This window comes from Cuculus canorus, chromosome 1 (assembly GCF_017976375.1).
Source record: "Cuculus canorus isolate bCucCan1 chromosome 1, bCucCan1.pri, whole genome shotgun sequence".
NCBI classification, from domain to species: Eukaryota; Metazoa; Chordata; class Aves; order Cuculiformes; family Cuculidae; genus Cuculus; species Cuculus canorus.
Genome location: NC_071401.1, coordinates 112,454,703 through 112,477,377, shown reverse-complemented (window position 1 = coordinate 112,477,377; position 22,675 = coordinate 112,454,703). Strand labels below are relative to the sequence as shown.

Below are 22,675 nucleotides of genomic sequence, written 5' to 3'. Positions count from 1 at the left end.
CTAATAGAGTTTTCTTTTTCAGTAAATGTGATTTTTTATGGTATCATAGACTACAAAAATAATGCTGAGATCCATTTTCTAACACGCAGTCTTCTTGTTGAAGGTTTTATGTTCAACTTTTAAGATGGCTATTCTTAATACTTTGAGAAAATTATTAAAATGTTATGAACACATTAAATATTGTGCTGATTACTTGAAAATTATTGACTTCTCAAAATTTGACTAGAAGTACAAATTTTAAGGTGCTGAAAGCTTTTCATATTTAAGCCCGTCATTCTTTATTTTGTAATTTCAGTAGCCTCTTAGAATAGAAACTTCAGCTCACCCTGTACTGGGATACAGTTTATATAAGACACTTGTTGAGTGATTCCTGCAAGATAAGTGAGTCAGGTAGGTATGATGTTTGCTGTAAGTAGATGACCCAGCCTAGTTTCTCTTTTCATCAAGAATAAAGTGTCGTGTTCTCTACCACAGTTCTAGCTTAACTAACAGGATACTCTGTGTATGCTATGTATTGTTCAATAAAAACAAACAACAAGTAAAATCAAACAGAAGTTTTCTATCTTCAGGGCTCTCAGACAACTTTTTACTAAAATTAGGGATGGTGCAGCATTACAAGAAACACGGTATGTACTTTCCCAACTTTCTTCCAGAAAATTATACAGTTTACAACATAATGTCACAGTTAGCAAAAGACTAAACTTTCTAGTAGTTCTTGTGTGGTGGGTTGACCCTGGCTGGATGTCAGCTGAACAACTAAGGTGCTCTTACACTCCCCCTCCTCTGCTGAACAGGGGAGAGAAAAAAAAAGGCTCACATGTCGAGACAGGGACAGGGAGAAATCACTCAACAATTACCATCACAGGCAAAACAGACTTGACTTGGAGGAATTGAGTTAATTTATTACAAATCAAATCAGAGCAGAATAATTAGAAATAAAACCAAATCTCATAAAAAAACTTCCACCCACACCTCCATTCTTCCTGAACTTTCCTGATTTTCTCTACTTCCTCCCCTCTAGCAGGGGAACAGGGATGACAGTTGCAGTCAGTTTGTCACATGTTGTTTCTGCCGTTCCTTCCTCCTTCTCTCACATTATCACTCTCCCCTTGCACACTGGTCCCCTATCCCAGCAGCCTCCTTCTTAAATATGTTATTGCAAAATCATTATCATGAATTACCGAGGCTGATAGAGAGCCTTGGCCAGCAGTGGGTCTGTTTTGGAGCTGGCTGGCATTAGCTCTATTCGACACAGTGGAAGCTTCTAGCAGCTTCTCACAGAAGTCACCTTGCAGCCCTCCTGCTACTAAAACCTTGCCACACAAATACATCTTGTTAAGAGAAATTATTTTGCACAGCTGCATGTAATAATGATATTGCCTTAGGAAAAGTTATTCAATTTTAGGAGCAATGGCTTTATTTTTGTTCATTAGGTAGAATCTATGTTCATTGGATCAGGAAAGACCTGAACAATAGCTATGTCATGTGAATAGCAGAGTGGAATCTGCTAATTAATTAATACTGTTCAAAATTCATCTGCTCAGCTGGTGGAGGAAAGCTGATTCTGCTTTCACTTCAAACTCTAGAGGTGGTTGTGTGGGAAAAGAATGGTCTGACATTTATTCAGTGTAGACAGTCACAGAACAAGCACCCCAAAACAAGCTGGAGAGTTTTGTTTGAAAAGAGCAGATGCCTCTTAAGTTCAGAACCTTAAAAATAAGTTCCTCTTGGAGCTGACAGTTCACCCTGTCTGGATTCCATTTCAGGGAACTGTTTCTCTTGCCTTTACACATGGGATGGTGTCACAATACCCCAAGCCAGAACGCTGTAAGGTCCCCAGTGTGGCCTAAAGCACACATGAATTCAGAGAAAATTCTTATCTTTAAAAGCCCAGAAAGCACTTAGTCAAGGTTTCCGGAAGCTGTAACCCCCTCATTTTCACAATGTATTATGAAAAATAGTAGCATTTAAACAGAGATTGTGATTAACTTCAGACCAAAGAGAGCAGAAAAACCCCAGGCATCTCATGCCAAGGTAGACTCCTTTTTGAACACAGTGTTGTGCCTTATGACCAACACTAATACTTAAATCAGGGGAGCAGCTACTGAGGGTTTGGTTGAATCTTTCCTTGCCAAGTTCTTGATTTCCATCAAAATGCAGAGGCAGCAATGAGGCTTCAGCCTTTATCAGCATGATATGTTTTACTCTTTCCAACATGTCTGGAGTAAATAACTGTAAGTAAGAATAAACATTAGCAAAAAGGTCACAAAAATTCAGCCATCAGATTCATCTTCACTAACTATATTTGTAGCAGGGTTTGCACCTTGAATCTTATTTTATAAACATGTGGTTTCCTTAAAGTAATAGATTCTAAATATGATTTTGACATAATTAATCTGAAGTTTGATGGGAAATTACAATGCAATGTCAGCATTTCCTAGAACGTGCTTTAAGAACATTGAATTTCATTCTTTGAACTTGCACTAGATGACTCAGAACTTGAAATGAAAAATAACCTTTCTTTCATAAGATAGTACCTGTGAGCTCTGACAATTTTAGTGCTCCCATCTTGATCTCTGGCAGCTAAAAGCACTGCATATAAAGTTATTCTTTTGTATCATTGCTTTTTAAACTCAAGAAGAATCCCAGGATATTTCTCCATTATCCAAGGAAATACATACTCAGTTTTTATAGCAAGATTAACATTGGATTTTCATTACTTCTTTTAAAAAGTGTAAGATTTGATTCAGACACTTATTTTCAAGCAGCCAATTATACATGTCATTTTTGCATTGTAAGTTCTTTCTTCTACCATCAGTTTATTTTTGTACGCCATTAACTGCCTTCCTATAGCACTGAATTTTTCCTAGATGGATACTTTAGGGAAAGCACACACTCAGGTGTAGTTGTATCTTAGATACTGTACATTTATATGTTATTTTTTATTTACAGAAGTAGTTAAAAATGTAATCATATGAAGTCAAAACCCTTGTATTCTTCTGGTTTCCTTTTTGTTTAGGTATCCGAGGCAGCTCAACATTGAAGTATTACTTGGAAATATTTATGAGCAGCCTTCAACTAAAACGCATTTAAAAAATATTAAGTAGATAGGTAGGAATAATGAAAAAAATCCTGAAGGGTAAATTTATTACCCCATTAATGCAGAGTATTTCATTAATATTTCTCTAGTAGTGAACAGTTAGTTACTGTTCGTATTTTAAAAATGTTCATGTTCACAAATAAATGATACAGAAAGCAATGGGGACGCTCTTAAAATCACTACTGTCAATCTTGAACAGACAATGGGTAACTTTGGTATATATTTCTTAGGTAAAAAGTAGTATTTCTATGACTTTACAGTCTTTATGACTTTACAAAGTCTACATCACTGCTGAATCACAGCTAAATACAGGTATACTTTATGTGTAGGCATGTAATTACATAATAAATTAGACTGAAGTACACTAACAACGCAGAGAGTCTTTCAAGGATGAGTCAGGAGATTCTGGTGAGGATTATACTGAGTGTTTAAAAGTAATGAAGATGCTTCATGATGATGCTTCATGATGCCATTCTTTCAGAGGAGAGGTTCTCCACAGCTCTTGTCTGTTTCTATAAACAATTGGAACAAAAAATCTTGTGCAGATCTTTTGGAGCACTACACATGGAGAGAATATACATCTGCAGAGAGGGACAGATGAAAAGCTGAACCCTGTCCACATGCTGTTCGTGCCCTTGGGTCATGGTTTTCCCTGGAAGAAAGAAGAATATTCCTTACGAATGTGCATGTGGTACAGTTCATTTTTCGTGAATAACAGCTAAACATCATGCATGGAATGACTTTTTTTTAATGGTAAAATCTCTGAAATAGAGTAAACATGTAACAGTCATTCAGTTACACCTGTAAGGGACAGATTCCTGGTTTTGTATAAAAATAGAAGCAGCTAGTTCAAAATTAGTCTTTGCTTTTCAGACATCTTTTTGATTTTAAGTCCTTTGTCTTCATTTCCGATGGAGCAAACACAAACTCAATTGTCTAATAAAAGTATAGTAATTTAATGCAGCATACTCTAATAGTAATACGTGCACTCCATACAATTATGATGATCAACCTAAATTCCAATAAAATTGTGTTATTAAGGAGAGTGTACTACATAATATAACTGGTTCCTCTTCGGTTACAAAAAATAATTCTAAAATACATAGAATTATATTAAAATGAATGCTCCAATTTATGAATATATAGAGCAAAGTGTTTCATTTTCAAATATATCCTATGAATGGTTAATTTCTGATCAATAGTCTAGAACTGATAAAGACTCTTTCAACTTTACCATCAGAAAAACAAGGAAAGTCAGTTTTTATGTTTTTTATTATATCTTACTTCACAAAACCATTTATCCTTCTACCTGAATAAGGGTTCCATAGATGTTCACCAAACAATGATTGCAGGGTCAGCTAGACCAGGTTGCTGTAGTTGTTCTAGCCATGTCTAGTTGAGTTTTTAATATCTCAAGGAATGGAGACTCCATTGTCTCTTTGTGCAACTTCTTTCATTGTTCAGCCACTCTCACAGCAAAAGGAAGCTTTTCCTTCTGGTTGTTTCACATTGTGCCCTCATAGTCCTTAGGAAATTCTTGAAAGAATTCAGAGATACTATGTTTCTGCCAGTGAAATGGTCTCCGACTTTTGGGAAGCTGAAGCCAAAGAGGCGGAAAAATCTTGTATCAAGTCTAACAGCAGCAAAAGAACTCTGAGTCCTTAACTGTCCCAAACCATACATGGCTATCTAAAGATTGAAAACACTGTCTTTTTTTTCAGAAGTAACTGTTTTTCTAGCCTTGACTTAAACTATGTTGAGCAAGCAGCTCTTGGCTGTGAACCCAAACACCTGATAGCCAAGGATGCCCAGTGGGAAGGGGTTGGATTTGCTGACTGTGCTTCTGTGAGGTCAGGGCTGGCTGTCAGGAAGTGGGAGTGGGAGAAAAAAATTCTCATATATTTAATAAGCAAATCTGTTTTGGCCAAAACAGTACAATGAAAACGAGTGCTAACAGAAGACTCTGGATGCAGATAAACTCCCATAATAGTGCTAACTGAAACAAAATGAATATTGTTTTATGTGTACTAGAAATGATCATCTGTTAAAAAGGATGCATTTGGCTTTGCCATACCTGTTCCACATTGCAGGCTTATGGCTATAAGGCTTCTTTTCCTACTCTTCACAAGTGCCTTCAAAGACTTTTTTCTTTGTACTATTGTATTTTATCCCTTCTTTTTCAGTCAGATTCTTTCTGTGTGATACTTCAATCCTGCTATCCGATCCTGCTATGTACTAACAGTGCCTATGAACTAATATAATTGGCAATAATTTTTTAGTGGAGATTTTTAAGGAAAATAAAGAAAGATTTATTTTGAATTTCATCTTGAAGAACCCAAAGTGTAACATTCTACCCCCCAATCATTCCTTTTCAAAGCAGATGTTTTCTCACCTGCCTTTTAGTCAATTTTACCAAACATTTCTTGTCTTCATTTCATGCCTTCATCATTTATTAAATGCTTTCCTATATAACACCACTTGCAAGTTCAAATACTTACAAATAAATATATTTTCCTATTTCGTACTTGAAAAGAAGCTATCTACAAAAGAAGAAAACAGGATTTATTCATTTACCATTTATTATGGCTTGTCTCAAGACAGAAAAGGGTTTTATTATGCTGGTTTATCTAGGGCTTTGTGAACTTCAGATTAAGCAGGACCAAACCTGTGCAAGTGCAGGGCTATCAGGTAGCCTCCTGCATGTACAAGGGATTTACAAAGAGATACATTTTGTCTTTAAAATAAAGAAAAGATATATTATCAAATAATTTTTAAAACATACTGGCTAAGCCTGAGTGAGATAAAGATAAAAATACTTTGGATCCTTATTCAGGCAGTTCCAGAGTAAGAAAGGAATACAGAGAAGTCAGAGTCAAATCTGCCTTTTGTATCTTTTCATAGGAATACAAGAGAGATATGGGACACCTAGGTGCTTCCTTTAGAAAGAGAAAAAAAAAAGAAGAAAAATTCCCTTTCCCCTCTATGTACTGTATTGTGGGTTTACAAGATGCCACATTAAGATGTGAGGATATGTACCAATTGTTAGTCTGACTTGTAAAACTGGAGCTGACTCATGTACAGAACTAAAATTTCATAAAAATGTGAAAGTAATCTGAATATTTTCAGACCCAATAATTCCAAACATAAAGCTTGAGCTGTGTATACTCATGTGTGGGTATATAATGCATGTATTTAAAAGATAAATAAATACATAGGTATGTATAGGCAAATATATATTTAAGCAAGTATGATTACTGCTTCAGGCTTAATACTACCATTCTGGCAATAAACTTAGTTGAGTCATGGGATGTATGTGCATTTTATAAACAAAGTAAATAGAAAAATAACTGATTTTACATAGCAAGGGGAAGTTAAGTCTGCCTGTAATGTCAGTGTTCATTATTTTAACAAACAGTTCAAACTCAAACGGGAAAATAACATGAATTAGAAGAGGATTACAGAACAGAGGTATTTTTCATCTGCTCACTAAGTATGAAACCACAACTCATTGAGAAAATAAGTAATAATAAATATAAAGATGATGATGATAGTAATAATAATAATAAATTAAACATATTATATATCTGTTAGCTCCTCATTTTGAAAGTAAGGAATAAAACCAAGTTAGTAAGTACATTTTGCCAAAGACAGCTGTAATGACAAGCTAAGCTTTTCAACTGCTGTGAGGGCAGCTGGTCCATTTACTCTGTTTAAGAGACTTAATTTCTGATGAAGCCTGCAGTTATTAATGGTAAATAGAGTTTCCTCATTTCATTATGCTTTTGTGAACTGTAAAGTTTTGAAACTGAGCAGGCTGAATTATTCATAGATGTCCTCAGCTGAAGATTACTTCCTCATCTCTTTCCTTGCCACTTTTCTGTAGCTAATATTATAAAATAGGATATAGAACTGTACCCTGCAGTTTTCAGCAGTTTTCGTATTGATCTTCTGTCTGTCAAAGCAAAGGAAGTCTACACAAACCTATAGTCACTGTCAAATGACAAGTTAGGGTTCATATTAATGAAGTTTTGCTTTTCTTTAAAGACAGAACTCTGAGGAATGTATCTGCATATAAAATCCAATGCCCTACTCCATCTCCTCAAAAGAAATCTGAAGAGATCTTCTTCTGGATTGAATCTTCCATTTTTTAATCTTCTATTTTCCTATATTAAGAAAAAAACTTGGACAAATGATATCTGGATTTTAATGCGTATTAAAGAAGATCAAGTAGATTGTTCAACACTTTTTTCCGATTTTAGCACTGTATATTTCAGCGTATTTATTTACATGAATAATATTCAGTGTATTATTCAGTGTATTCAGAGTGCTTACAAATCAGTGTAGGATTTTTCAGAAGTTTAGAGATATCTGAAGGTTTTTACAGACATTTTCAAACTTTTTGATGTAACATGTTCTTCAATGAACTGGACTACTCATGGAAGCAAGTAGTCAACAAATGTGGTAACTATGTCAAATTCCTTTCTTATTTTTCTTTGAAATGGTGGAAAATGAAATGATTTTGAGTGTTGTAAAAACAAATCGAAAAGATAGAATGAAGAGGGGAGGATCAAATAAGAATTATAAATGAAGCAGCTTCAATTTTTTCTTAGTAATTCCTCCTATATTTCTCTCTCTGCTTATGAGATTTGTACCTACAACATGTCTCTGCCTGAGTGTTGTCTGAGCACCAGGGCATTGAGTGGGGCAAGTGTAATGGCATTTCCTGATTCACTTGTGTTGGTACCTGTCCACTTTGCACAGAACACTTAAATATGCATCAGAACAGAGACTGAAGGTCAGGTGCTCTATCAGGATGAAAATTGCCCTAACTATTAGGCTACAAAACCATTCTCAATTTCAGTCTCTGTTATTTAATGACACTCTCAAATATTCTGCTCAGAATGGGAGAAAGTCAACAGGAGGAACTCCACAACATGGAATGTTTTCCCTAGCAAGTTTAGGCAGCCCTAAGGCAGTTTAGAAGCCATGCAGGAGGCTGTCTGGCTTTCCATGAACTTGCAGCAATATGTTTGCCAAAGCCATCAACTGAGGTAAAAGTAGTAGCAGAGTTTTAGAAGTCTAATCCCAGTCTCTCCTCTTTCTGACCAAAATAATTTCGTAGATTTTTGTCCAACTGGAAAAAAGGCACTGTATATCTTAGCAAATAGACTATTGCACATCTATTTCTAAATGATAGGCTTTTGTTGCAGGCAAGTGTTACAGTATTTATGAGTAAGCTTTGTGTAAACATTAACTAACTGTTTTTAACACCAGCTTTGTATTTCTAATCTCACTTGACAATAACACTCGATCTTGTAAACAATTTTCCAATAGTCTAGGAAAAGAATAACAGACTACTCTTCCTGGCATTTAAATAATACCGCCATCATAAAACTCGTATTTGCAAAATGCTGAATTTTTTGTCTTGGGTCAAACTTCTTCAAAGCTCAGAGAGCCCTTTTGCCATATGATTTTATCAGAACTTCAGCTTTTCTTTAAAAAGAAGTTTTCTAGCCTCAAGATACCAGAGACAAGGCTAAGAACATGAACCTCAACATCTTAAAAGATAAAATAAAAAACCCACCCAAAATTACTACTTTTATCTTCTCCCAAGAGTGTGACTAATATTTAAATAGTAGTACTACTGAGATAACTTGAAGGACAAAAGAAACAAAGACAATATCTCTGTTTTGCAACAAAAGAGCTGTACAGTTTCACTCACTAACTCCTGTGTTTCTTTCCTGTTCCAAAGGCCTGGGATTCCTGTCTTCTAAGTACAAAGAAAACCCTGATACTTTTTTATATTTGTAAGGAAAAAAAAACAAACAAATCCCACCCCACTGTGGCAACACGGGCAAGGGTGCAGGGGATGACATGGACTGATCTGCAATACATGCAATTTGAAATGCAAGTGAATGCAATTAGAAAATATACTTTCTCTTTCCACAGGTTTGGAGTGCTAAATTCAAATTACGAGTCCTTTTGTATTCTCTAACATGACAGCACAAAGGGAGTGCATTGAGGGGAGCACACTGCACAGAGAAAGGGTTGTCATATATCAAGCAGTTAGCTTCACATGCTTTGTGCAAAGCCTCTCTGCATTAGTAGGAGGCATATTTGATTAGTGTAACAGGAAAAACAAAGATCTGAAGATGAACGCCAACATACAGGCTTGTATGGGATAGGTAAGGACAGATACACATGAAGAAACACTCATTATAAACCTTAAATGAGAAAGGACTAATTAAAGATTTTTGGTTATAGCTCATTGACCCTGTAGTAATTAGCATTAAATACGACTTACAGAAATTGCTAATCTGTGGTATTTGACATGGTGAAAGAATAAAAGGGGAACTCACTCTGACTCATGTAGCTTTGAACTTTCCTTCCTAAATATCATAGCTTTCCAATTTAGTATCAAGCAACCCATGAAGTGAACTCTAGCCCATAGGATAATGGAGTGAGGGACTGGGCTCCTGCCTTTTCAGCAAACAGGGCTACGAAACCCATCACTGAGCATAATTGTTTCTCGTTCTGGTCTGGCTGAATGGTACTGCTCTTCCACCTGGCATCTTTAGCAACTTAAGCTGGTGTTTCTGATAACTTAAAAGCCTAAGACCTATGACACGTGAGCAAACTAGTAGGTAGAGCAGCAAAGGATGCTGAGGAAGCATTCAGAAGAGGCTGACAGCAAGAAACATACACTATCTCCATCATTTGATGTATTAAGGGGTTCACACCTCTCAAAGTGATTTGTGACACATTATGTTGACTCTAGGACAGAACAGATGTCTGCGTGTCACCCATGAAAATCCTCAGATATGACAAATAGGCATCAAAAAGAAAGCATGCAATTTTATATTTAAAAAAGTTAAAGAGAAAAGATATGTGTTTAGGCTGTGGACAAAAATGGTTCTCTTTTAATAAGCCAACAACTGTTTATAGACAATAGAGATTAGTACCTGAGCAATTTTTCCCCTATAGGTTTGTTTGGTTTCATGGTGGTATCTCTTTTACTGTATCATGTTCACAAATTACAACTTCCTGGAAATGTAAGGTGCTTTGTATGTTTCTGAGATACTAAAAATTCACTGTTGTTTCTATGTAAGCACGAGTATACTGCTGGCTGGTGACACTTTTGTCAATATTACATCACCCAGGAAATCCCATTTTATCCTAGAATCACTGGTTAACATCTACTAGAGTGCAATTCCCACTTATTGTCGCAAATAGGTTTCAACAGAGATTTCTTTACAACTTGCATTAGTTACAACATAAAACAAAACCAGCTTACTCTTTTATTGACCTAGCAGGTCCAACAACAAAACATAAATTAGAGAAATCTGGTCTATAAAGAAGAAAATAATGGGAAGATAAGAAGTTCTTTAAAACATTACAAAATTGATTTCTGTCAGAAAAGGCTCACGTGATCTACAGCTGCCTTGTATACCTTTGCACTCAGAGTGCTTTTGGCAGCATTGGGGGTTTTTTACCTTTATTTTCAGTCCAGTGTTGCGTTCCCAGAGTCCTTACAGAGTAATTCTTGTCTGGCAACTTTATCTTTTACTGAGAAGCAAATGAATCTCTGCTGTACAACTCTGTACTTCCCTATCACCAACCACATTTAGGAACTCCTGCTTCTTGGTTGGAATCTGTTTCTCAATCAGTGGTTCACTTTTTGAGCTGTGTATTAAGATTTTTTCTTGTTGAGAAGGTCAAGAAGGAGCGATTTCTAGTACTTTATGTTTTATTTGTAAAAGTTTCTATGACTAGTTTTCTAAAATATATCTGTGAACGTAACATCTATTTATTGAAGTCATGAGCTTTTTTTAACCTTGGTGGTGGCAATGATGAGGGTTTTTTGAGGTTGCTTGCCTCATTTTGATGGTATCTGTGTAACCCAAGGTAACTCTTCAGAAGTTAATGGAATCATCCAACAAAACCACATACATGAGTGGAATAAAAAGTTCCAAGTCCCTGGAATAAGTCTGCAGCTGTTTGACTAGGCTGCCTTCAACTAACAACTGGGTAATGAAAATGTTCTTTGCTGTGAGATTGAATCTGTTAGAGCTTTTCTTTCTCAAATCCCTTATAAAGTGAATAGATAGCTTTTTAGTCTTCCGTGGTCCATTTCATCCCTTTCTCTGAGTCAACTTTTAGATATTAGATCTTCTTTGTAAACTCTGATGAAAATGCAGACATAGGACAGATCAAAACTTCTTGTAGTCTTAACAGATCTTAATAGTAGGCATAATAACTAGACATTTTCCTGAGATGGTTTTTGGAATGCAACACACTCGGGGGGAGGGGAGTGTGTCTATGTGCTATTGTTTGTAAGTTGCTTACCTCTTATGATGACAACAAAATCTGTTGTTGTTATCACTTTCTTTTCACACATTGATTATTTTTTAAAAGGATTTAGCTTCTTCAGATTATTCTGCTAAAAATATTGTCAGGAATGAGATATTCATATAATATTTTAATGGAAGATTGAAGGCAGGAAATACATTGCTTGAATTCCCTTCTTGGAGATGAAGTTGCTTGGCTGTGATACCTACCATATTCAAAAGTGCTTCCCACAGCTATACTTTCTTTTTTATTTCTCATTTTTGCTCAGTAGATATGAATGCATAACAGAGAAATGTCACCTTGTCACTGAAATCACAGACGCTTTGCCTTAAATGAGAATTTCTACAGATACTTTGAAAGGACAAATTAACCTACTAGCTCTTTTGACCAAAAAAAGGCTTTTAGAAGATACCTCTGTGTGATTTGACAAAGATATGGAAACTTTAAAAAATGAAACACTTTCCCTTTACAACCAGTTCAATGTAATAATTTTTCCCTAAAATCTTTCTTCTTTCAGGATTTTGCATGCATTTGTTTCATTGCTAAGTGACTTTTATTTTTTTTTTTTTTTATTGTTACATGCCTTTTATACGCTGTTGTTTTGGAAGTAGAATTCTGCCTCTTTAAATTATCCCTTTGCTTATTTGTGACTTAATGACAATAAGCTATCGGGTAAAAATGGCAAATAAAAGCGGGTAATTCATTTGGTTTAGACAAACAACAGGTGGACTGCCTTATGTGTTTGTCTAGAACAACAACAACAAAAACAGAAACCAAACCAAAAAAGCAAACCAACAAGCAAATAAGAAAGCACTGTACAAGAACAAGCTATGGTACTATCTGCCAGTGAAAGCATCTTCCACTGAATCCCAAGTTACCATTAGTTTCAAGTTGCTTAAAACGTAGGAAGAAACAGCAGTTTCTTAACATGTTATGTCATTATAGGCACTGCTCCTGTTAATAGCTCAGTACAGTAAATCTGATTAATGCATTTAATCAGAAGCTTCCCAAACACACCGTGTATACAAAAGAAGACGCATTAGCTCTCAGTCTTTTTTTTTTTTTTGCAAGTCACATTGTATTCCTCCTCTCATCTAAACCTCTTTGCCTTAAAGACATATTAACTTATTATTTTGAAAAAATTCCCTGTTAACCAACAAATCCTTAAGAAAGGCCCTCCCAATTCCCAGCTTTTGAAAATCTTAAAGATTAGTTAAATATGACTTAAGTATGTTATATGAAAATATGTCTGTATTTGAATGTACTATATTTGAAACATTTTTGAGAATACTGTGAAATAATGAAGCTATCAAATTAAAGTTCAGGAAGAGAAATAATTGGATTTTTTTTTTAACTTTATGAATTTTGTTGCAATATGGGCTAGTCTTCTTTTTTCTCAAAAATAGTGGCAGAATTTTCTCATTAGTCTCATTATGAAAGTAACTGATTTTCTGGTTAGGAATGGCTGTAGTCTTCATTGCATGGTTTTGTTGTCGCTTGAGAAAACCCAAATTAATCTGATAGGGGTTTCTGTTGGCTTTGTTTCTTATAAGAAAAATGAAGTAGTATCGATCTCCTCTGGTCTTGTGGAGCCATGGAAGCTCTACTGCCTGTTTTAAAAGGACTTTCCAACATTAAAATTTTCTGCTCTAAAATTACCTAGTGTTCTATTTCTTGCTATTGTCAGGGGGAAAAAAAAGAAGAGACTTTTCCGTTCACATTTTTATGCTTATCTTCAGGCTACACAATACTTAGTCTTTTTTGGCCAGACACAAAATTTATAGACAGCCTTAATGAGATCTGTTTGTTTCTGCCATATATCTTTGAGTTCCGCAATTTGTTGACGTGTAATTTTTTGTGGGCTTGGCTGATGTCCAGGAAGATATATGAGGACTGAAACATAAAGGATGCATTAGAACTTTGCTCCATGCCTCCTTGCGGTGAAAGTGCATTTCAGATGCACAGCAAACCAGCTTTTGGTGATATGTCCACCCATGCATACGCACAACTAAAGGTGAGGTGTTATTTTCTCTGTCCCTGTGGTATCACAATTAGGCTGTGAGGACCCTTCTGCTAATTCATAGAATCATAGAATAGTTAGGGTTGGAAGGGACCTTAAAGATCACCTTGTTCCAACCCCCCTGCCATGGGCAGGGACATCCCACTAAATCAGGCTGCCCAAGGCCCCATCCAACCTGGCCTTGAACACCTCCAGGGATGGGGCATCGACACCTTCCCTGGGCAATCTGTTCTAGTGCCTCACCACTCTCATGGTGAAGAAATTCTTCCTAATGCCTAGTTTAAATCTGCCCCTCTCCAGTTTATACCCATTGCCCCTGGTCCTATCATCACAAGCCTTTACAAATAGCCCCTCTCCAGCTTCCCTGTAGCACCCTTCAGGTACTGGAAGGTTGCTATAAAATCTCCTTGGAGCCTTCTCTTCTCCAGGCTGAACAAGCCCAAATCTCTCAGCCTGTCCTCATATAGAAGGTGCTCCAGCCCTCTGATCATCTTTGTAGCCCTCCTCTGGACCCATTCCAAAAGCTCCATATCCTTCTTACATTGAGGATTCCAGAACTGGGCACAGGATTCCAGATGAGACCTCACGAGAGAGGAATAGAGGGGCAGAATCACCTCCCTTGACCTGCTGGCCATGCTTCTTTTGATGCAGCCCAGGATACGGTTGGCCTTCTGGGCTGCAAGCGCACATGGCTGGCTCATGTCAAGCTTCTCATTGACCAGCACCTCCAAGTCCTCGTCTGCAGGGCTGCTCTCAATCACGTCATCTCCCATTGTGTCCTGAAAATGGGGATTGCCCTGACCCAGGTGCAGGACCTTGCACTTGGCCTTGTTGAACCTCATAAGGTTCTCAGAGGCCCACTTCTCCAGCCTGTCCAAGTCCCTCCAGATGACATCCCGTCCTTCCAGTGTGGCAACTACACAACTCAGCTTGTTGTCATCCACAAACTCGCTGAGGGTGCACTCAATCTCACTGTCCATATCATTGATAAAGATATTAAACAGTCCCAGTATGGATCCCTGAGGGACACCACTCATCACAGATCTCCATCTGGACTTTGAGCCATTGACCACTACTCTTTGAATACAACCATCCAACCAGTTTCTTATCCACCTTACTGTCCACCCATCGAATCCGTATCTCTCCAATTTAGAGAGAAGGATGTTGTGGGAGACTGTGTCAAAGGCTTTAAATTCATGTTCTTTTGCCACTGTATTTATTGGGGTCTGTCTGATGCTGCATGTATGTGGTGTGCCCAGCACCTGGAGGGATATCTGTATTCCTCTTTTTATTCTGTCTTACAGAAAAGAATTATTTTGCTATACTGTTTGTTGTTAGTCGTTTCCTACTGAGATGTGTAAAGATCCCTGTGCTGTCTCTCTCCTTCTCATCCCCCATCTCTCTGTGCAAAACAGAAGCCTAATTTTAAGGCTACGGTTTTGGGAAAGGAGATGGCTTTTTTTCTCCTTTCTATCCTCCTCACCAGAGTAAGAAATTCACAGTTAACATTCAAAGCTACCTCAAGTCAATTAGCCCTGAAAATATTTTTAAAAAAGCTTTTCCCTGCACATAACAAACCAAACCAGCTGCTGACATGTTTGTAGACAGTCACTCTCGTTCCCTCTGTCTCAATCCACTGTTTCAAAACTTCTGAGATTTTATTTCAGGACTTTCTGTGCAATACTTCAAAGCTGACTATTTACCAGGTAATTTTCTCTGTTCTCAACAAGAAGGTTTGAATTAGTGGCAGTGTACAGCTCACTACATATCATAGAATTATGCTAATTAAGTTTTACAGCCTGGTCATCTAATGGTCTTGAAGTCTGTAACATGGTTGCTGCCTAAGTGCTTCATTAATGTCCTCAAAAGCCTTTACAAAAGTTAGGAAGTGTTAAAGGATCCACTTTCATAATATTTCCCAAAGTAACTTAGAAACTGATTTACATCACAACTGTGGTACTATAACTCAGGAAAAGAACAATTTTGTGGGGTCCAAATGGTATGATATTTGATACTTCAGAAGGTTTGTAATAATGAATTCCAATATGGCACAAATTAGACTGAGGAGGCTGAAGCAGGGGCTCCTGAACTTGTGTTAACAGAAGACCCTTTATTGAAAAGGCGGGTGGCTTTTATACAACTCTGTTGAATACAAAACTTTGGCATTATCTGATTGATTACTAACAACTGTCTGCGCACTCAAACTACAAAATAACTGGTTAACAGGCAAGCGATCACGCACGCGCTATTTATGTGCAACCGCAATTCCTTCATTGGGTATCAGAAAGCTACAAGTGTTTCTTGTTCTTCTGTCTTCAGCGCTTTCCATAGGTATTTTAGGGACTTTCCCTGCAATGCTTTTCTGTTGTCTGCTTCTTCAAGGCCCTTCAAGGGCATTCTTCAGCTCAATCAATTCTGTGTGTCCTGCATTTTCAAAAAAACCTCTCCACATTAGACAGCTGCAAATCATTGGTCATTTTGAACATCTGAATTTAAGTGCTTGCATTAAACATAGTATAATAAGAGACTGCCAAATTAATTTCTTTTTGAATGCTTAAAAATAATCTCATGGTTTCTTAGTTTTAAAAACCTTTAAATGAAACTTACAAGCATTATTAAAGTGACTTGAAGTGTTTAATGCAATACATATGGGAGGGTGCTATTGCTAACTCTCCCAGGGCTAAGCCAAAACCTAACAGGTTTTTGTGGTTTGTGCCAGCGAGAACAGTACTCCTCCTAATAACTGAAAAACAGACAAGTTTCAGAGGACTATTACTATTTTGTTAAAGCACTTCTGAAACTCATGATGAGCTTGTAAAATGAGTCTCTGTTATTCTGCTATAACATTTCTCTATCAATATTTATTTACAACACACCTGCGTTTATCCAGTGACCTTACATACTTTAAAGAAAACAGCGTAAACTAAAGAACAAGGAACAGCTAGACCAGCTTAAAAAATGTTGTCTATGCACATCCATGTTCACAAGGTTCACAAAACCCAGTCTATTATTTTTATAATTCATTTTGACAAAAAAACTATCCTCCAATTACAATACTGATCATGCATTTTGAGTGCTACCACACAGCACACACAAGACAACCAGGTGATTGGCAGGTCCAACCAAACTAACTTGACTTCCTTCTAAGACAAGGTTACCTGTTTAATGAATGAGGGAAAGGATGTGGATATAGTGTACCTGGAATTTAGTAAAGCCTTTAACACTGTTTCTCACAGTATTCTGCTTGATAAACTGGCTGCCACTGTCCTGGACTGGCATGCCCTCTCTTGCGTAAAAAAATAGCTGGATCGCTGGGCCCAAAGAGTCATGGTAAATGTAGCTAAATCCACTTGGACACTGGTCACAAGTGGTATCTCCCAGGGCTCAGTGCTGGTTCCAGTTCTTTTCAATATCTTTATGAATGATGTGGACAAGGGCATTGAGTGTGCCCTTAGTAAGTTTGCATATGACACTAAGCTGGGCAGAAGTGATGACCTGCTAGAGGGTAGGGAGGCTCTGCAGAGGGATCTGAACAGGCTGGATCAATGGGTTGAGACCAACACGATGAAGTTCAACAAGGCCAAGTGCTGAGTCCTGCACTTGGGACATAAAAACCCTGTGCAGCACTACAGGCTTGGGGAAGAGTGGCTTGAAAGCTGCCTGGCAGAGAATGACCTGAGGGCGTTGGCTGACAGCCAACTGAACATGAGCTGGCAGAATGCTCAAGTGGCCAAGAAGACCAATGGCATCTTGGCTTGTCTCAGAAACACTGTGGCCAGCAGGAGCAGGGAGGTGATTCTGCCCCTGTACTCAGCATTGGTGAGGCTGCACCCACAGTACTGTGTTCAGTTTTGGGCCCCTCATTACATGAAGGACATTGAGGTGTTGGAGCGTGTCCAGAGAAGGGCAACAAAGCTGATGAAGACTCTGGAGAACAAGTCTTTTGAAAGGTGGCTGAAGGAACTGGTGGTGTTTAGCCTGGAGAAAAGGAGCCTGAGGGGGGACCTTATCACTACAGAAGTCTACAACTTCTGGAAAGGAGGTTGCAGCAAGGTAGGTGTTGGTTTGTACTCCCTAGTGACAGGTGATAGGATGAGGTAGAATGGCCCCAACTGTGCCAAGGGAGAGTCAGACTGGACATCAGGAAAAATATCTTCACTGAAGGGGTTATCAGGCACCAGAACAGGTTGCCCAGGGAGGTGGCTGAGTTGTTATCCTTGGAGGTATTTAAAAGATGGGCAGATGAGGTTCTTAGGGGTGTGGTTTAGTAGTCAACAGGTTCAGTTGGACTTGATGATCTTAAAGGTCTATTCCAACCAAACAAAATGGTTCTATGATTTCTTTAATTAAAGACTGCTCTTCATTTTCAGTTGTTAATTAATCTTTAATCTCTGCAGTTAGAAGAGAGAAGATTTTGATAACAAGAAACTCTTTAACCCCGAAACATTCCTAAGTTTAAGACTGATGACCACTTCTAAGTTCTTGTTTGAGTTTCTGAGTTTTTTTCTTCAGTGATCACAATGCATATATTTTGAATATGTAAGTATTTCCACTTTCCTATCAGTACTTCAAATTTTCTTTGGTCACAGCTGTAAATGAAATAATAGAAAATAATTGCCCCATATCTATTGATCTGTTGATCAATACTTATAAATATCTGATAATATTGCACATCAGAAGGGAAGGTTTACTAGCAGAGTTAGCAAGCCCTTGTTGCCACTCTACTGCAGACACCATCCTAAAACATCTACTGCAACCCATACCGTGCTGTATGGAGGAAGATGCACAGCTGTGGTAGCACCTGTGGCCACCCTTTATTTCATCCCATGCTATAAGTTCTTCAGGTAGTGTTTACTCTTGCTGTAGTTACACATCAGGTCTGCTTGCCAAATCATTCCTTGCTGCAAGCAAGAAAGCAGAGAAAAGAGGCAGCAAAAATCTTTAACTAGGCCAGAAGAGAACTTGCAATTCTCCTGTTCTTCTTAGTTACAGTAGTTAATTAGGCATATAAATAGGGATGGGGAGAGATAATGGGCTGTCTGAGCACTTCCATCCACCCCATCCTCACTGTTTCTTCTGGGAGACCACGCACTGGTGAAGGGAGGTGTTCTATGTCAAACTTCATTTGCTGGTCTGATTTTGCAACTCCCTATATTATTGTAAAGACAGCAGACAAGGTAGTGACTGTATCCATACCACGTTTCCATCCACACTTCTTCATGTCTTCCGCAGTTCTTTTTGAAAAAACACATCTCCATGTTATCTCTGTCTGTCCATATATTGCAGTATGACTTCCCCATCACTTCGAGCAACCTCCAGATTTTTAGCCTGAAAAGTTTTAAGACATCAAAACAACTGGGTTACCAAAAGAACATTACAAAAAGTTTCCAAAATTGTTAGCTTCCTTTCTTAATATTAATCATACGCTTCTGCATAAAATGTTCAAACTCAATTTTGTATGAAATAACATTATAACTAAATGAAGAAAATGTGATTTTTTTTCCCTATTAACTGACCAAATCATTATAACACGCCTCCAATATGAACACTTACCCGTAATTACAAAAACTACAGACTACACAGAATTATAAAATAAATTACTTCTGATCTTGACCGGCTACGTACCCTAGACTTATTGTCATTGTTGATGTGTTTTATAGGGGTATGAATCACTTCCCACTACTTCACTTGTGGCCTTCAATTCAATTTCATAGGATAGTAACATACCAGAATAATCCCTAATATTTATATTACTGTGGATTTTAGATAATCTGCAACTTTATTAAAAGGTAAAGTGATTTCGTTTTCCTGATAAACAACATCTTGTTGTCAGAATGTGGCTGAAAATCATTTTATAATCTATCTTTTCTCTGCCAGCATGCCAATTTACTGGGATTTAAAATTTAACTCTTTAATATTGTTTTAGTATTTTTCCCTTTTATTATAGCTTTCAAGTGGGATCTGGGTGATGACAAAGAACTTCTCTAGGAAAATTGTAACTGAAAGAAAGTGTTTTGAAACAAACCTCATGTAGTTTTCTATTTAGCTTTATATTTCCTAATAGGAAAAACAACTGCACTCCTGCTGTGACTGGATAAGAGACAGCTTCTGCTGCCTCATCGCTTAACAACAGTAAACAGAACCCAGGGGATGCAGACCTTAAAAAGGAATCATGACTATTTTAAGTGCTTGTGAGACCACTAGTGTCAATGCTTTAGGTGTAGTGCTTATTTTGCTTTGAGTTGAGCACCTTGTGATGTCCAGTGTTTGAAAAGTGTACAGGGTAAGTAGATCACTTGCCTAAAAGTAGGCAAGCTAAAAGTAGGACTCAGCAAATAGGCACTGGCTACAACATAGCAAATATTACAAGAGAAATTGTCCAGATGATCGACAATTTTCCGTTGCTTGAGGACTGCTTGAGAACTAGGTTTCTGAGCATTCTCTGCTCTGGGCTCACCTTTAAGTTATCTGCCTGTTTCTGGGTCTCTGTGGAGGACACAGGTGAGTGAAGGTTCAGCCTCTCTACTGTGATTTTGCCATTCTTAAAAAAAATACAAAACCCTGGAATTTAGGCAGAAGACATTTCCAAGATGGCTCATCTCTGTTACAGACTTTGGCCCTCAAAGATGTCTCACAAGGTTTTCTTTAACATGAAGAGTGTAATGTGTAAATTACCAAAAGTTTAAGCACAGCTAACTCTATAATCCAGATTTACTTACCATGACTACTGTCCTAACGTAGGAAAACCTGCTTTCACCTACTGGATTCTGTCTTGTTTCCACATTTCTTTAGTTTCTTTTGGAAATTCCTCTTTTACAATGTTATTAAATGAGGCCACACCATTATACAGTTCCAAATATTTCCAGTTTTCTGAAATATTTGTTCATGTTACTTTATACCTTATAAAATTACTTAATAATTCTTTACCTTCTTCATATGCTTATACCAGATCATTCATCTACTTTATACATTCCACAAGGTTGCCTTGAAAACGTTTTCTTCAAATTTACTTTAAGCCCATCCATCTGGGTTTTTTCTACAACGTAACTCTAGTAATTTATTATTAGAAAACTATTACTTAGTAGTGGGAACTAAAGAGCTTGTTAACCTTTTTACTATTTCAAAATTTTATAAGTTGCTTTTTTTGTTATAGATGTAAAACTACTGAATTACTTGTTAAATTTGTCCCAGTCTTCAAAGATGAAGCATTACTATTAGTAATATACTAAAGGTGTTCTTCTGATTAAGTTAGTGAAATGTTTAATCAAGCCCTGCCTCACAGCGCTGTGCCTTCCTGGTAATGCAGCTCTGTTACCTTAATTAACTCTGAAGAATCTGTCGTACTAAACCCCTCCTTCATTGATTTATGCACATCTTCAGCTCCTTAGAGAAGTAACAACTCAATAATCGATTTAAAACAGTTCATAGAACTGTGATTTTTTTCTCCCCAGAAATGAAGAATTTGTGGTTTGGAAAGCTGTATGTTCTTAAGAAAATCCACTCTGATGAACACTGGAAGAAAAATGGCTTACTGTAAGTTTGCTTTGAGTGAGCCACTGCCTATATAAAGCACACTGGTCATGAATTATTAATGCAATAAGCCAGAAGGATTAAGAAAAGACTTGCACTCCCCCTCTAGGAGAAGAGAAAAGTTAGCATGGGAAGGCTTCATTTACATAAATTATTTTTCAGCATCCGTGCATTTTTTCACTCACCGTTTTGATACACTAAGAGTCTATATTCTGAGCCTAGATGCGTGAACACACAGTGAACACACAGAAGGGTGAAATGAAGACATAGCCTAGGGAAAGTCGTTGCCTTGAGCAAACTCTTAATTAAGAAGGTGAAAGCCAAAAAGCAGATCATCAGACAGGCTCTTTGCAGGGGTCCTGCTCTGCTCAGAGATGCCAAATACTCCACAAAGCAGACATTGCAGGACAAGATCAGTGGCGACAGCTTTGAATAGAATTCAGTAGCAGCGATTTGTCTGAACCTGAGCAGAGAGAAAGAGTAAAACCAGCCCTGAGATGACCTTGACTACTTAAGTTTGTGAAAGGGGATTTGTAAAAGTAGTGGCGAGAATATCATCAATAAAGTACCACATTTCATAAATCCAAACAATTAATAATTGGAGCAATGTAGTACCAGCCATCTCACTGCCAAATTCCTTGAATTATAATTATCTTCATTCAAATAAAAATAAGACATTTTTCCACTAACATAAATTTACCTGCAGCTATCCATTCCCGGGAATTACTGAGAGACTGTAAGTGATGAGGGAGAGGCTTGTAAGGGCAAGCAGAGGAATCAAAACCTAGGTTTCAAAAAAATGTATTAACTTTCCAATTTGAAATGGAGCTGCATTTGCATCTTTACCTCCGACAATATGTTCCAAGCTCTGTCTTTTAATATAATCCGACATATGTCCGTCAACATCTGGCAGTAGAAAAGATGCATGTTAACCTGATTTTATTCATGCAGTTCTAGAAATGCTACAGTGAGAAGACATGCCTACAGTCCGTTTTGCCTGGTGTTGGCCAAATACTGTTAGACTTTAATTCTTCTTACTTCTTGCCTACAACATAACTCACAGCTAGAAATCAACAGTACTAGCTTTCAAAGAAAAAATGTGGGTTGTAAAATAGTCTAGCATGAGATTAATCTGGACTCCTTCCTTTTTTTTCACAGAAAGGAATGCAGATTCTGTTCAGGAGTCGCTGGGTGATGGATACTCATCCTTCACACCTGGATCTGGGGCAGCACTGTTTCATTTTGCATCAAAGGCTACAGCTATAACTGGCCGGTCAGTGAAGGTAGGCTTTATTTAGGCCACAGCTATGCAGTGACTCGAACGAAATAAACCAAATATATTTATCCTAGTTTTCACTTATTTTCAATATCTTGGACTCCTGATGACTTCTGACTGTCAATGTTTTTTGCTTTGCTGGGTGATTACTGAGGGATCCCAAAATTGTCCTTTGTGCTGCCTGTATATTTAGTCAGATTTAGAAATGACAGACATTCATTCCATGTATAAATATCAATTTTTCCTAATTCTTAAATGCAAGAATAGCATTGTCTGCTCTGTGGCAAAGATTACTTCACAGTTTTTTTCAGGAATTTGTTGTTATTAAGCCAACAGTACTTTGCATGAATACAGCAGATTAATTTTAAACCCTTCTATTTGTTTCCAATAGTTGTTTGTT

The 22,675-nt window shown here is 37.3% G+C and overlaps 1 long non-coding RNA gene across 1 annotated transcript in view; it reads right to left on the bottom strand.

The window, feature by feature from the left end:
- Nucleotides 1-27: 27 nt before the first annotated feature.
- LOC128850958 (uncharacterized) overlaps nucleotides 28-22,675 on the bottom strand; it is a 208,682-nt gene continuing 186,034 nt past the window's right edge. Inside the window, exons 2-3 of the long non-coding RNA XR_008448227.1 lie at nucleotides 18,666-18,797; nucleotides 28-3,752 (exon numbers count right to left, since the gene is read on the bottom strand). This is a non-coding gene — a long non-coding RNA (uncharacterized LOC128850958). The remainder of the gene's footprint in view (nucleotides 3,753-18,665; nucleotides 18,798-22,675) is intronic.